Source organism: Juglans microcarpa x Juglans regia, chromosome 7D (assembly GCF_004785595.1).
Source record: "Juglans microcarpa x Juglans regia isolate MS1-56 chromosome 7D, Jm3101_v1.0, whole genome shotgun sequence".
Taxonomy (NCBI): Eukaryota; Viridiplantae; Streptophyta; class Magnoliopsida; order Fagales; family Juglandaceae; genus Juglans; species Juglans microcarpa x Juglans regia.
The window spans coordinates 15,280,519-15,296,017 of record NC_054606.1 but is presented as its reverse complement, the minus strand read 5'-3'; the positions used below and the strand labels follow the sequence as shown (position 1 = coordinate 15,296,017).

Here is a 15,499-nt window from a genome sequence, read left to right as displayed (position 1 = left end):
CTTTGGGGTCGCGATAAAAATGATTTTCATACAATGTTTTGAAAAATATTTTTCATGACATGTGCAAATGTAGTAAATTTCATGCAAAAAAAATGACTTTTATAAATGTAATATGCAAAAATGGTGAAAATGTCATATGTTATATAAGTATGCACTCAATGTGTCATATAACATGATAAATTATGGCCAAAATTATAATTGATGAATACATGAAGCATTTATCAATAATTCATAAAAAAATTATTAAGATGTAAGTTAGAGGCCAACTTAAAAACTTCCTGGAAAATTCGAAATTAGCGTCGTAGCTGCGTAAATTGTGTGTGTACTAAGTTAGGGTTAATATTCTTATAGATAGGTTCTAAATCAAAGACTTCAAAAAAATTGAGTATTTACAAAAATACCCCTAGACTTTGAAAAATTGCCATTTAGGCCCTAAATTTTCACTAAGTGCAAATGAACTCCAAATTTATTCAAATTTCATGGACTTCATATTTTTGGCATTCTAAAACTATACATGCCCTTAGATTTTCAAAATTCAAATTGGAACCTATCCATTTAGTCCCGACCTCTGACATGCATCCTAGTTGATGCCTATGTGTATTTCAACTATTTATCCGTATGAATGCATGCATATGAGATTTTATTTAATCAGTAATGATCACTGACATCTTTAGGGAAATTATGAAGTCTAATCCTTGAGTAATCAAGTCCATTCCAACACTTAATCAAAGCTAAGGAATCCTTAATCATCATTATGCTTAAAACCGATTCATGCTTGATGATCAAAATAAGATAGATTTAAAACATATCATGACATGCTTCTAATCACAAATTTAACCTTCCATAATCATCTTAGGACAATGATAGATCATATAAAATCATGCTTAGGACATGACATAGCTAAATTTCCAATTGAAAGCATTCAATCATTCAAACCTTCCTTTAATTGACCCGGTTTTGCATTAAGCATCATAACCTTCTCAAAACTCAACCAAATTTCATACCAACTCTTGAAAACAAAGCTTGAAATTCTATCTAAGATCAAAATGAAGGAAACATATAAATTTCGTGGCCTTCCAAGCACTCTAGACTGCTTTACACAAGAACACTCAAAAACTCACCAAAACTCACTTGGTTTGCACTCTTTTGATCTCTAAGAGGGGGAAGTTCTCTCAAGGCTCAAGATGATGCTTGGAGCTCTGGTGTGGCTGAAATTAGAAGGGGAGGGAAGTATTTATAGGTGGCCAAGGGGTGAGAGACGTTGGTTTGGGTGCTTGGTGATTGGGTGAAGTGGGAGGTGCTCAAATCTGGAAAATTTCCAGATTTGCTTGCATGAGCTTAGGTCACTTATGCAGAATGAAATAGTGCCCTAAACCACCATCATTTCCTCTCCACAGTAGCTGCAAGGATCTTGTAGATGGCTTCAGGTCGTGGGACATCATTTGGATGGCAGAAGATCCCTCAAACCACCCTTGAAAACAGGTGGATGAAGGTGGTTTTGTGGTGGCAGAAAATCAGTTCGGTTTTGGATCTATTTGGGCAGCTAAAATGAATCAAAATCCTTCATGATGGTCATGGGACTTCTTGTTAATTTAGTGGATAAGGCGGTGGCATGGGGTGGTGGTGCAAACCATGGTAGGAGGCTGGTTCAAATTTAATCCAAATGGTTTCTACACAAACTAGACCAAGGTGCACCCGGTTTGGTTCTTTGAGTTGGTTGATGCAACCAATTTCTTCCAAGGCTGAAACTAAGTTTGGGAGGGTCTCATGAGGTGTTTAAGGACCATATTACCTTTGAGGATAAACCACAAAAATGTTGGGCCCAAGGGCAAAACAGTCCAAGTATTACAAAGGGCAATGCACAAAATCGATTGAAGCATGGTTTGTGCTTGTTATGTCATTTTTCTTAATGACATGTGGAATGGTTTAGTTAGTGTATTAACATGATCTAATCATGGTTTAAGGGAGTATTAATTCAAGACAATTCGAATTAAAAAGTTTAAGAAAAGATTAAGCATGATTAAGCTTCAACGCATAGCTTAAAGTGCACTAACCTCAAGTATGATAGTTAATGGCCATAGCCAATTTTCAAAACTTAATTTGGGTACTTTGAGTGTGATTTGGGCTTAAGGAAACCAATGGTATGGTGTATTGGGCCTTTAGTTTTTGAATGGTAAAATGAGTCCAAACATGGCTTTGGGCCATATGAGCTTGAAAAGGGCCAAGGGTCCTCCAATCTACACCAAAAGCCTTATACCTTCCTATACTTAGGTCAAGACTAGCCTTGATTTCCTAAGGGCTTGGTTCAAGATTTTTCTTAGGCTAGGCCCATGAATGTACTTGGGTCCTAAAAAGCCTCGACAAAATTACTAATAGGCTTGCCTCTCTAATCCTTAGGTCATTAACACTAAGTATCAACTTTAATGCTAATCCCATTATCAACCTTAATGAAAGTGATTAACCCAAAAATAAAAGCCTAATCTAGAGTACTTAAGGGTTAATTATGAGTTAATTAAGAGGGGTGTTACAACATATGAGAGACATTTTGTCATCATTCCCCATCTCACTTCTGAGATCTCTAAGTATTTCGATACATTTTCTCTCTTTCTTATGTTTGGGACTTCACGGAGGAGGTTAAGCTCAAGGTCTTTAGTGACTAAGAGTTGAACGACTTCTGTGCAATGGTTCACTTCTATGATGGAGGTAGTAATGTGGGGTAAATGTCTATGGGTATGTTCAGGGCATTCATCGTCTACTTTTGAGTCTTTTTCTCTCATGAAAGTGCACATTTTCTCATTATGAAAATGGATTACTTTGATGATGTGATTGCAAAGTACTTAATGTATTAGTTTGAAAAGGATTTCTAGGTCAAGTGTGTATCAGGAACCCCAAGTCGGGATGGGGCATTATCTCGATGGAGCTTCTCTGGTTACTCAGGAGCGCTTAAAAATTGAGTTAACATCCCTTGAGTTGTCGTCGGGTGACAACGAAATCAGGCAGGATGGAAACGCTCTAAGGTCGATGTTGTTGCCTCTCTACTTGTGGAGGCTAGAGGATGGTAGGACATGAATGCGCGAGGTGCAAAACTGAGCATCGATTGTTATGAAGTCACTCGAGTGATCGTTACCAATGGTGTAGCGAAATGAGCCCGGTTTGTGCACAAGCTTTGTTTGGGGGCTGTAGTGACATGCTTTAATAAACCAAAAATGGGTGTTAGTGGTGGAGAGATTCCATGTGTTGACTCGGGTTCAGAGATTCACCGTGTTGATTTTGTAAAGTGATTCCATGTATTGTTTTGGTAGAGAGATTCCATGTGTTGACTCAGATTGAGAGACTCCCTATGTTGATGTGGTGGAGTGATTCCACGTGTTGACTTGGGTTGAGAGGTTCCCCATATTAGGTGGAGTGATTCTCCGTATTGTTTTGGTGGAGAGATTTCACATGTTGACTCGGGTTGAGAAACTCCCCACATTGATGTCGTGGAAAGACTCCACGTGTTGTTTTGGACCTGAGATTTGGGATATGATATGATATGGAGATAAGATTTTTACAGTGTATTTGGGCACTAGGTGCTCGTATAGATTTACGATGGTTCGTGGCTATGTTGTTTTACTTGGAGAATTTGTTTCTCAGTATACTTTTGATATATGTGATTTTAGCTTTTATTTACATAAAATTTATATATTATATTGTTAGTATTGTTCTAGGTTTCAACTTACTAAGGTTTCAATGCAATCTCGTTATGGTAGTCCCACTATGGTTTTGACCCTCTAAACTATAGATTTTGATGAAGATGAAGTTTAGGAGGCTTACTTTGAGCAGGAGGGACTAGTGCAGCCTGAGGAATAGCCATGGGGGCCTGACCCCATTAAGTTTATAATCCTTTGAAAATTTAGGATATTTATTGTATTTGGGCGACGAAGACTTTACGGTGTATTTTTATATGAGTCGGGCAATGAACAAATTTTGGTTTCTAGTTATATTATGGATGAAGTGGTAGTAACTTGTGGATATTTATATTAATGGGAGAGCAGTTTACAAATCTCTGGTACAATTAATAATAGTCTTCTTGATGGCCTTATTGTATTTCGTTGTGACATTGATATAGATGTGTGCTTGGCATACGAGCACACAAGATCCCCACGAACATAAGGGATCTAGCCATTCAGCACGCATTCTAGACATTGGGATTCCTCGCCAAACCACATTCGGGGGCCAGGGGCGCCACAAATCCATCACCACCATTAGTTTGTAGAGCTTTAATGGATTTGCCAAACTTTTTTTCAACAAAAAATTTGAACTGTAAGAAATACTTAAAGATATCAGATTTGGCATACAAGGGAAACATCCATGTGAACCTAGAAAAGTAATCAATAAATGTGACATAGAACTTGGAACCACTTTTTGATTGAATGGGAGAACACCAAACATCTGAATGTATTACATCAAGAGGAATTGTAGACATCCAAGAGGAACTAGAGAAAGGGAGAGTCTTGCTTTTGACTAATTGGCAAGACTCACATACAAATGATTTATTGTCACCCCTAGACATGGAGATAAGACACCTTCAACATTTGTAGGATATCTACAGCTAGATGATCAAGCTGATGGTGCCGAGTGAAGAAACAGTAGAGACTCCAAGGAAGGCAGCATAACAACTTTAGTAGTAGAATTTGCAAACTTGATGGGATAGATACCATTTTTACTAGGCCCTTGTAAAAGAATCCGCCTCATGAGATTGTCATTCACAAGAAAAAGCTTGGATGTGAGTGCAAACCAACAATCATAATCCTCACAAGAAATGCGAATGAATAAAAATTTCGCGGCATATTAGGCCAGTGTAAGATATTATTTAAATGGAACTAGTGGATGTGATATACAAACCAAAACCATTCTTACGACAAGTTCTTCACCTCCATTATAAGATTTAGTGATGGTAATGTTGTTGAGGTTTGCAATGCTGCGTGCATTAGCACCACTGTCTGTAAACTAGATTTGTTCTTCATCTGAACTAGATTGTTTGGTGGCCATGGAAACTAGTTGTGATGGATCGTGACGTCCTTAGTATGAGAAGTTCCTGCAAGGGAAACAATCTGAGGCTTGATGTCCACTTTTGCCACACAAATTGGTAGGGAGCACAGTAGCCAGCATAAAATATATTATCTGAGTGCTTGTCACCTGAAGATGCAGTGGTCTTGGAAGGGTGGCTAGTTTGTTGTGAGTACTGTTGTTTTGGATGACCATTACGGCATTGGGGCTTGTAAGGGCCATTTTTCTTTTTGTGGGAGTAGAGTGCAATGGAACCTGCATCTTGAGTGCTTCCAGAATTATGGTTAGTAACTAACGTTTTATAAATCAATAGGTTAGTTTGAAACTCATCAAAGGCAAGAGATGAGGTTTGGGTAGCAAAAGAATAAGGGGAAACAAATGCATGACATGAGGTCTTCAAACACTGATGATATATGGGATCAAATCGTCATCATCAACAGGCTTTCCAACTATAGCCAATTGGTCAACCAAGAGTTCAATATTTTGTAAAACTTCACCACACGTCTTGAAACCATACTAGAGAGATTGAAGTTGGAGCTTCAAATTAGCAATTCAAGACCATGATTGAGAAGAAAAGTGGGAGATAAGAAAGTTCCACACCTGGTGTGTAACGCCCCGTTCCCAGAGCTCCAGAGAGTTAGCTCTTAATACTTAAATATCACAACTATAAAATCTAGAAAAAATTCCATACAATACAAATCCATTTAATCAATCCAAATATCTAAATTCTTCCATAGGACAACAAAGAAATTCTCAATAACATAAATTAGAAATTATCCAAAAACTCAAAAATATCCTTAACTCATCAAATTAAAATACTCGAAAAATAAATCAGTTTACTAACTACAACTCTAAAATAAGTACTTGTACCCTGAGGCACTTATTCTACTACGATCATCACACCTTACTAAAACTTCCTACTCTTGTTCTCCAGCTGAACCATCAAAATTATCTGAAAAGTATATGGAGATAAGGGGTGAATTATCAACAACTCAGTAAGTAGAGGACATATACTAGTATATAAACATGAGCATTTTCACAGAGTTCAGAATGCAGAAACAAAACATTTCAGTTTCCATATGCAAATCTCAAAAATACATATTATCAGAAAATCAGAGCGACAATTAAAACATTTCATATTCAGAAACCAAAATTTCATATTCACTCATTTTTCTCAGTTCAATAACAGAATGCCAAAATAAGTTCATGTCTACACCAGTCATACTAGAAAAATACCTTATTCTTATACAAAATTTTCATGCATATATAGAACACATATCTGAGGTTGTTTTCAGATTTCTTTTCAAAGCAAATATGTGTATTTTCAAAATCAACCTCGTTTCATTTTCTTTTTATGCAAAGTCTAGCATAGGAACGCCACTTTCCTGGACTTCTTAGCCCTTTCAGAATTTTTCTAAAAAATGTCGAACAATTAACAATCGTCACCTATAAAATAATCAAGTAATTCCCATAAATTTCCAATCAACCACTTATTTCAATATTTAAACCTAAAATACTAAAAGAACCTATTTTAAATCCACAAAACCTAAAATTCTCATAATTCCTAAAATATCATCATTTTCTAAAACTATCAATATCCACTTAATTCCTCTCACTATTATACTCTAAGTCATTTCTAAATTGCATAATAATATTATACTAAAATACAACTATGGCACAAAAATATATCTCTAGTTTAAAAAAATTCTCTTAACATAATTATAACAAAACTGATTAAAAGTTAGGAAGTAAAAATTTCATTTAATAAAAATAGACTAATTAGTTTCTCTTTAAAGATCTCTAAATAAAATTTTGCACTTACTATGTACTTCTTAAAATTTATATATTATCACTAATAATATCTCAAATCTTTCTCTATTTCCTTTATAAAATCTTGTATTTTAAAACAAAACCTACTAATATATATAAACCGAAATATGATAAACCTATAATTAGTCTGATGATAAGGGTATTATAAGGATTAAACAAAACACATATGGACCCTTTTGAAAATGATAGGGTCATATAAATCATAGTATAAATTCGTATGGGGCAATACTGGCTGAGCGATGCAGGGCACGAAGGCAGCGAGCTGGGCGATTGTTTAAGGTGGTGGGGGCGGCGGCAGAACACTGGTTAGAGAGATAGACCAGCTAATGAGAGAGAGAGAGAGATAGGAGCTTTACGTAGAAAAAGAGAGTGAGAAGGAGAGAGAGCTCGGCGCGAGAGAGAATGAAGCTCACTGTGAGCCTGAGGTGGCGTGCGGCAGACCAAAGGGCTAGGTGGACGTCAACAGTGGTGAGCTCGATGGCTGGGCAGTGATGTTGCTTGAGTCTGAGGCAACCAGTGTGGAGGAGTTGCGGTATGTGGATTGCTCTATTTTTAGTTGTGAAAAACAGAGGTTCACCGTGTGACTGCAGGTTCCTTGGTGGGTGGCTTCCTTGCATGGTGGTTACAAGGTTGGATCCGGTGGCTGGCCAGCGGTTGTGAGTTGGTTGTGAAGGAGCTTTAACAGTGGGGGTGGTTCATGGTGATCTAACCTACAGTTTCTGCAAGGGTGCACGCTCCACGGCTAGGTTGTGGAAAGGAGAAGGTGTGCTCGAGTTGTTGTTGATTAGGTGGACGCTGGTGGCAGTGGCTGAGGCTGTGAAGGAGGTGGTGGCGCATGGTGAGGCTTTGAGCCTTGATGATGGTTGTTTATGGTGGAGGGATGGGCGTCGATTTTACGTGGAGATGGAGGTTGGCGTCGAACTAGGAGAGGCTAGGTGGTTCTTGAGGCTGGTTGCAGCGACGATACAGGGCAGTTTTCTAAGGTATAAGATGAAAATGTACATTTATATGGGTGATAAGAAAACCCTAGAGAAAGAAAAGAGATAGACATGCCTGGGTAGTGCCATGCGTGGGGGGGAAAAAGTTGAAAAAAAATAAAAATAAAAAATAAATTAATAATAATTGAAGTCTAACAATAAAATTATTCATTAAAGCAAAGAGTAATTTAAATGCAAACACTAATTAATATCAAGAAAGCACATCAAAGCAAATTTCACAACTTAAAAATTATAAAATAAATCTAATGAGAAATCTGATAAATTTTAAAACCAGAAAAAAAACAATATTTAAATTAATTAAAATAATCTTTCACTAAAAAAAAATACACTAAAATACGGGGTATCACATGTTGTGAAGAATGAGGGCCATATACCAAGGCCAAAACATTTTCTAAGAGAGTGGCATTCAACCAACTTAACAAGAATCGGTCCTTTTTAAACGAAAGGTGTGGCACCCTATTCTTTATGAAAGATTAGGCAAGGTTCTGTGGTGCCAAGGTGTTGGCCGATCTGTTAACACACCAAAGGAATAGTAGGCATGTAGTAATCTAGAGGGAAGTACACGTCAAATATTTAGTTTATAAACTCACAACGGAGTCGAAACAAAACACGTGGTGACAACATTGTCAAACAAGTTCCAAAATACTATACTTTACAAAAAGGGGCATCTTGCCTTTCATTAACCTCAAAGTCTTGCATCATCCAAAACACATAAGGTTACTCACCATAAGGTGGCAGACTGTGACATCCCCAAAACCCCTTGCTTGGGAATTGATGGAGATTGAAGTGTCGGCTCATGTAACACAAGGTCGCATACCCGAGTTCATGACAGTTAACATGGAATACACCTAGCATGTTATTAGCATTATGCTATAATTGCAATGTAAAATTTTAAAACTAATCATAGGTTGAGCAATTTAATATGGTACCAAACAAGAAAACTATTTATCCCAAAATTATATTGATAAAAAATTCTTCCAACACAAAATAAGGGTTTAAACCACAACCCTTTTCCCAAAATTATCCAGATGTAATCCCAACATTGTTTCATTCCATTTTCCAAAATTCTGATTTAAGAACCTTTGGATTTCCATGATCACAGCGTCCTCAAGACTATCCTCATCTGTAGGTCAAGAACTAGATGCTAAGCTTCCTTTGAGGATCCTCATTCCTACGTTCTTCACATTTATGTTTCCCCCATTGTTGTCCTCTAGTCCTGTCACAATTTCTATCATTCCTAAAGAAATGGTAATGGAAACTACAAAAATAAGATCTCAAGAAATCTCAGCAAATTAAACCAAAAACATACACAATAGAGATAACATAAACATGTATAAGTTAAACCATGAATCTGAATGCATGAACATACATGTACTTTGACAAAAACACATTTTTTGCACATCAAGATTATTTTTTCAAAAACCATGGATCTTGTAACCATGTAACAAAATAATGATGAAACAAAATGACAAAGTTCCATGTCTCATTATTCACTTGTGATATCATTCCATATAACAATGTAAGTGAACACCTCACGGTTATCCCTACGAATTGTGGGTTCCCTGCTAGTTACCTCATCACGTTGCTAGCCCTTTGACCTAGTGTGAGTATGTTTAATTCAATATGATATGATAGTTTGCAATCTGCCTTCACTGTATTTACAATATGATACGACAAATTGCAATTTGCCTTCATTGTATTTTTAATGTGTTGCACTCACTAGCGTTAAGTGTGGCTACTTCCCTCCATAATCCTTTAAAAAGAACCCATTCAAAATCCGTTGACTATACTTCATCAACCCTGGAGTTACTACTCTAATTTAGATACTTTAGAGTAGATAAAGGAATTCCACTAGAATATTACCCCATCTTAGCATTGAGGTTGTGAAAAAAATCTTTTTCTTTCAATGCACAACCCAAAAACATGTGATATGTACTTGTGAGGTACATCTTTTTCTTTTTCATGTAACCATGCCATGTACTTGACTCAATAAGCCAATAATACATTACGTGAACGGCTTGAAAAAATTAGTACATTCAGATACATAAATATGAATATAACATATGAAGACTCAACATGACATATATCATTTTCCAAACTCCAAACATGTCATTTAAATCAGAAATTCCAGCAAATCATATGAGCATACAAGGTATAATCATGGCATGCAACAAAATAGTATTTCATTAACCAAAACAAGTAACCAAAATGAAAAGTTTACACAAAAACATAAATATATTATCCAAGAGTAAGTTAGAGGCTAACTGACAAAACTCCAAAAAGTATTTTTGCAATGATCAAGCAAGCTGAAAGTGTACAGTATAACTATTAGACATTTGAAAGCAAACATTAAAACCAAACATGTGTTTTGTGCACTAGGTTTTAGACTTCCTAACCCTAATCGGTCATGAGCCCTCTTTTGTGATTTTCATAAACATGTTCACACATGCTATGAGAACCCTAGGGTCGAGTATGTGTGTATAGCATGTGTGTATGTGTAATAAGAAGTGTGGTTTCATTCCAATCAAACCATAGTGGTCGAAAAGCGATAGCACTCAAGATTATGCTTCCTTAAGTGGTGACTAAGTAAAACTCTACATGAAACCCTAGTTATGGCCAAACAACATCCAAGAGGTTTCTCCTCACTACTTATCTTGCCATGAAAGACTTGGTTTTTGAAGAAATGGGTGATCGATAGTCAAAGTGGACCAAGTGTGAACTAGGTTTTCCTTTTCTCTCTTGGTGATAGGAGTGAGAGTGGATAGAGGGGAGAGTGTGGAGAAACTTTTGCTGAAAACGCAAATGACCCTTTCGGTTTCTCTCTTGGTGGTATGCCTGAGTGTCTTAAATGTACTCCTTTAAATACTTCTCTTATCCACACGCCTAGGGTACACTAAGATTCATCATTTTCTGCATGTATGACAAGTGTCTCGCCCCCAGGTTTGGATAACCAGTCCATTCCTGTGACGGCCCCAGGTCATCACTTGGGATGGAATAAAGACTTGGAGCATTGGGACATACAACACATGGTTAGTTATATACCCTCGTTCATGACAACTAATATGTAATGCATCCTACTATGTAACTAGCAGTATGCAAAAATTGCAGCAGAGTAAGGGTGACTAAAATAAAACTCATGTCGGAATGAACTAAAGATCCCAATTGCATTAATAACCATCATAAGTTCAAACTTAAAGATAGCATATCCTTAATACAAATACTTAAACTAAGTCTTAATAGTTAGATCTACTCTCTCATATGCTCTATCGTATGTAGAGTTAATGGAATAAACATCAAAATGACATCAAATCTTCGATCAAGGTCTAGCTCCTCTTCAACCAATAATATCCATTGGTCCATCTTGTTCGTCCTCTTCTAATCCTGACACAATTTCTATCATTCTGGGAGAATGATAGTGGATCCACAAGGAGTGAGATTTACTTAAAATCTTAGTAAGTTATCAACCAATGTGCACAGAAATAAATTATGCATGATAAATGATAATGTAATATCCGAGTCCTACTACGTAGGTCCTTACGTCATTTTCAGTAATTCTTTAAGTTAAATATTTTGAGATAAATATATTTTTATTACTTCCAATTATTTTATTTTCAGATAAGTATATTTTATTTTAAAATATGGTTTATTAAAATAAATCAAGGGTATTATTTTAATACTTTGAAATATCTCTCTTAAGTCCTTTAATTTTATTTATTTAGAAAATGACCCAATTAATCTCTACCATTGGATTGGTAGGTGAAAAGCTTTCTTGAGGTGGATAGATCTCCACCATTCATCTTCCAAGCTTGTGTGATAAGTTTTGACCAAGCAACTAAAGCCCTTTATCCCTTTCAGCCGTAGGAAGCAACCAAGAAAGAAAAGTCTTCATGTTCTCCTCCCAAGCTTGTATGATAAGTTTTTGACCAAATCAACCAATCCCTTTTCCTTCCTTGGACGTAAGCTTCCTATGTAAGCCACAGAATTTCCTTTTCTATCCCTTACACGTTGGCTTACAAGAGAAGGAACAAATTCCTTCTTTCTCTTTTGCACCCATCGGTCAAAGCTACACCAAAAGGCAAAATCAATTATCTTAGTCCCTTAACCGTCGACTACACTTAGGAAAAGAAAAATAAAAAGTTTCCATCTTCTTCTCCAAGCTAAAACCAATTCCCTCTCTTCTTCTCCTCCCTTTTGTTCTTCAAGAAAACAAACACATCTCATCTCCTTCAAGCTTGTGACTCCATAGCAAGGGACAAAGAAAAATATTTTCCTCTCATCCTCTCCAAGCCATATGAGTATACTCTCTCCATATTCATCTTTGGATTTGCCTCAAAGCTTGGAAATAAAGCTTGATTTCATCTTCCAATGGTGAAATATTAAAGGTAATAAACTTTTGGTTTATTCCCTAGTGTGATTTACTTGTGGGTTTCGAATTCCACTATTTTCTTACCCATGATGTTTCGGTTTTGGGGTTTAAAACAGTGATATTGTGTTGCTCTTCATCCACACGGGTTTACCACTATTTGGTCCTCTATCTTGCATCTTGAAAGAGGCTAAGAGTTTAAGGTAAAAATCTTAATTTGACTTATTTATTTTAATATGATTTTGGAAGCTGATTAAGTTGTTTTAGCTTGTGTTTTGGTGTAGTTAAATTCCTATATTGCAAATAAATATGTATGCCTTGTTTTTGGCCCAAACCGAATGGTATTATAGTTGTTTTGCTATGTATTTTCCTATATTTCGAAAATAGTATGTTGTTATTAAACTTGATTTAATCATAAGTGATGATTAAAATGATTTTAAATTATATATGTTGGTATTATGTGCCTTGTGTTGAGGTTTGGTTGGTAATCTATTTTTTAGGATACTAGAGGTTCAGTTTAGAGGTTTTGCTTGGGTTTTGAGATTTTATATATTGTTTTTGAAAGGTATTAAGTGAGTAAATCATAAGTTTAAGTATTTAAAGGTTTTTACAGTTTCTTAATGGATGACTTTGCCATACTTTATGCTACTTTAATTTTAATGGGAGGTTTTATCTAAACTAATTAACATATTGCTTATGTGAATAAATTATAGCTTGGTTAGATGATAGAAGAGGTTTTTTTGTATGATATATTATGATATGCAAAGCTGTCCAAGTTCCCCTAAGCCCATGTCACGCCATGTCTTGATGTAAAAACAGCCCGTTTATGTTGTCCCTCGTTTAGTTAAATTCTACCTAACCCAAGAGTCCAAAATATTACTAAGCTAACATTTTTATAATGAGAGACCACAAGTTGATTTAAAGGGCATGTTTATTAAGCTTGTTTAGCTTACTTGAGATGCTTAAATCTATTTTAAAGCTCATTGTTAAGAATTCCATATTTTATCTCCTAATGTCCATAACCCAAAGTGAGCTTGAACCAAAAAAACCTTGCTTGAAGCCTATAAACGCTTAACTACTTTTCATGCAAGCTTTTTAAATAGCCTTCCATGGACAGCTAGTATGTCTTAATATTTAAGTTATTTCTATTGTCAGTTGAGGTGACGTTAGATTGTAATATCGTGGCTTCCTCTTTTTCGGGGATGACTAAAGAATATTGTATGAGTATTAACACGCTTATGCTATTTATTGGAATAGGATCTATATTAATGATGGAAGTATCGAGGAGCATAGAGGTAAGTAGCTATGACCATGCTTCTTACACCAAGTTCTCTTTATGAAAGAATGTCTCTCTCTTATTGCAAATGTTCTTCTAAGAAAAGAGTAAATGTATATAGTATGTACAAACTCTTTCTTGATAGCCTCTGTTAAGCACCATATCGATCATAATTGTGTGTATGTGTATAAGGTAATGCATGCATATAGGTTCTAAGTCATAAGATTTCCATACATGCTCTCAATAAACTTATTGATTATTCTTATATGTAGTATAGCATGAAAATGTATCTTATTCATAAAATGCATGTGCATCGAAGTAAGAAAGATGATGAAAATATTTTGATTGCAAATGAAAGGTAATGAATGTCTCATGCCTTATGCTTCAAGTGATGCTTTAAACGAGTTTTAAAATGCCCCTATGAACTGATGCTTTCAATGACGCGAAGAAAGTGTTTTAAAATATCCCTATGAACTGATGCTTTAAATGATGCGAGGAAAACATTTTAAGATATCCCTATGAACTGATGTTAAATTGTCCCTACGAACTGACGCTTTATGGATGCCATGAAAAATGATGTTTAAGCTCATGCGTTAAAAATGATGTTTCTTCATGAATGCACTATTAAATGAAAAGATGATGTTAAGTTCATGCTTTTAAATGACGTTTTCCATGAATGAATTGTTTAAATGAAAGGACTGACATGAATTAAAAAAAAGGACTAAATGAATAAATGCTTTAATGTATGAAACTATGTAAAGGCCATATGAATGAAAAGGGTACCAAAGGAATGGGCAGATTGCAATGCCGAGTAAATAGTACTGGTAGTGCACTCAGTACTGCCCCTGACTGAAAAAGAGATTCACAACCTGTGGCCACGGGAGCAATCCAGGTCCAAAGGAAGACCGCTAACCCCAACACACGGGGCGTAATAGTGTGTACCGGCCAAAGAAAGTGAAACGTAAAGTTATTTCAAAGAAATGTTTATGCATGAAAGGTAAGAAATGTTTATGCATGAAAGCAATGAAATGTTTATGCATGAAAGTATGGCTTATTCCTTAAACTGTTATGCATGAAAGCATTGTCAAGAATTAGCAAAACTATTTATGTATGCATGTTTCAAAAGAAAAGAATAGATGCCTAGTATGTTCACTGCATGGTGTACTACTTACTGAGTATTCGACTCATTTTGTGTTAAATATTTTAAACGTCCAGGTAATGAGGAAAAGGCTGGGGAGCAAGGCATTACTGCAGAGGGAGAGGCAGACGCTTAGGACCTTCCCTAACGAGAACAGTTATGTTACGAATGATGGGTTATGTTATGTATAGACATTTTATGTTGGGATGGACTCTGAGAGCCTCTTATGGATGAATGTTCAAATAGAATGTCCATTAGGTGTTCCCTTTTATTAAATGAAAAATTTAGAGTGCACGTGTTTCATGTCCATGCCGATCGCGTGTTATTAGAAAAAGAAAGAAAAGAAAGAAAGTAAAAGGATAGGCATGCACCTCGCGATCCCGACCTTCTTGGGACGGGGTTGTGACAGATAAACATAAGATGCATGTTATGCAGAAAATCAGTATTTGAATATAACCTTAGGAACAATTTAAAATCTTAGGTTTAAGTCCTATAAGTTCATCCCAACACTTAAGATTGATTAAGGCCAAATTACCACTAAAGCATCCATCAAGCATATGCATGATGTTTCTAGCTTTGCTTTACCAAGAGATGTTTTAAAACCTAACTAAATCATGCATTTCCATTCTTATCCCAATCACAAGGCTTTTGTAAATGCTCATTATTCAAACCTAGGAAAATTAATCAAAACTTCATAAGATAAACATAAATCAAGCAAAACCAAAGCATGCTAGATGATCAACACAAGATATGAACTTATACCTGTCATGGTATGCTTTCAACCTTAAATTTAATCCTTCCTAATTCATTCTAAGACATTAGTGAATCATATAAAACCAAGGTAA

General features: G+C 35.8%; 1 long non-coding RNA gene across 1 annotated transcript; it reads left to right on the top strand.

The window, feature by feature from the left end:
• The first annotated feature begins 12,241 nt into the window (after positions 1 to 12,241).
• Positions 12,242 to 14,948, top strand: LOC121239589. Its single transcript, XR_005935323.1, has 3 exons — positions 12,242 to 12,259; positions 12,360 to 12,443; positions 14,732 to 14,948. It is a non-coding gene; the product is annotated as an uncharacterized LOC121239589 (long non-coding RNA).
• Positions 14,949 to 15,499: the final 551 nt, after the last annotated feature.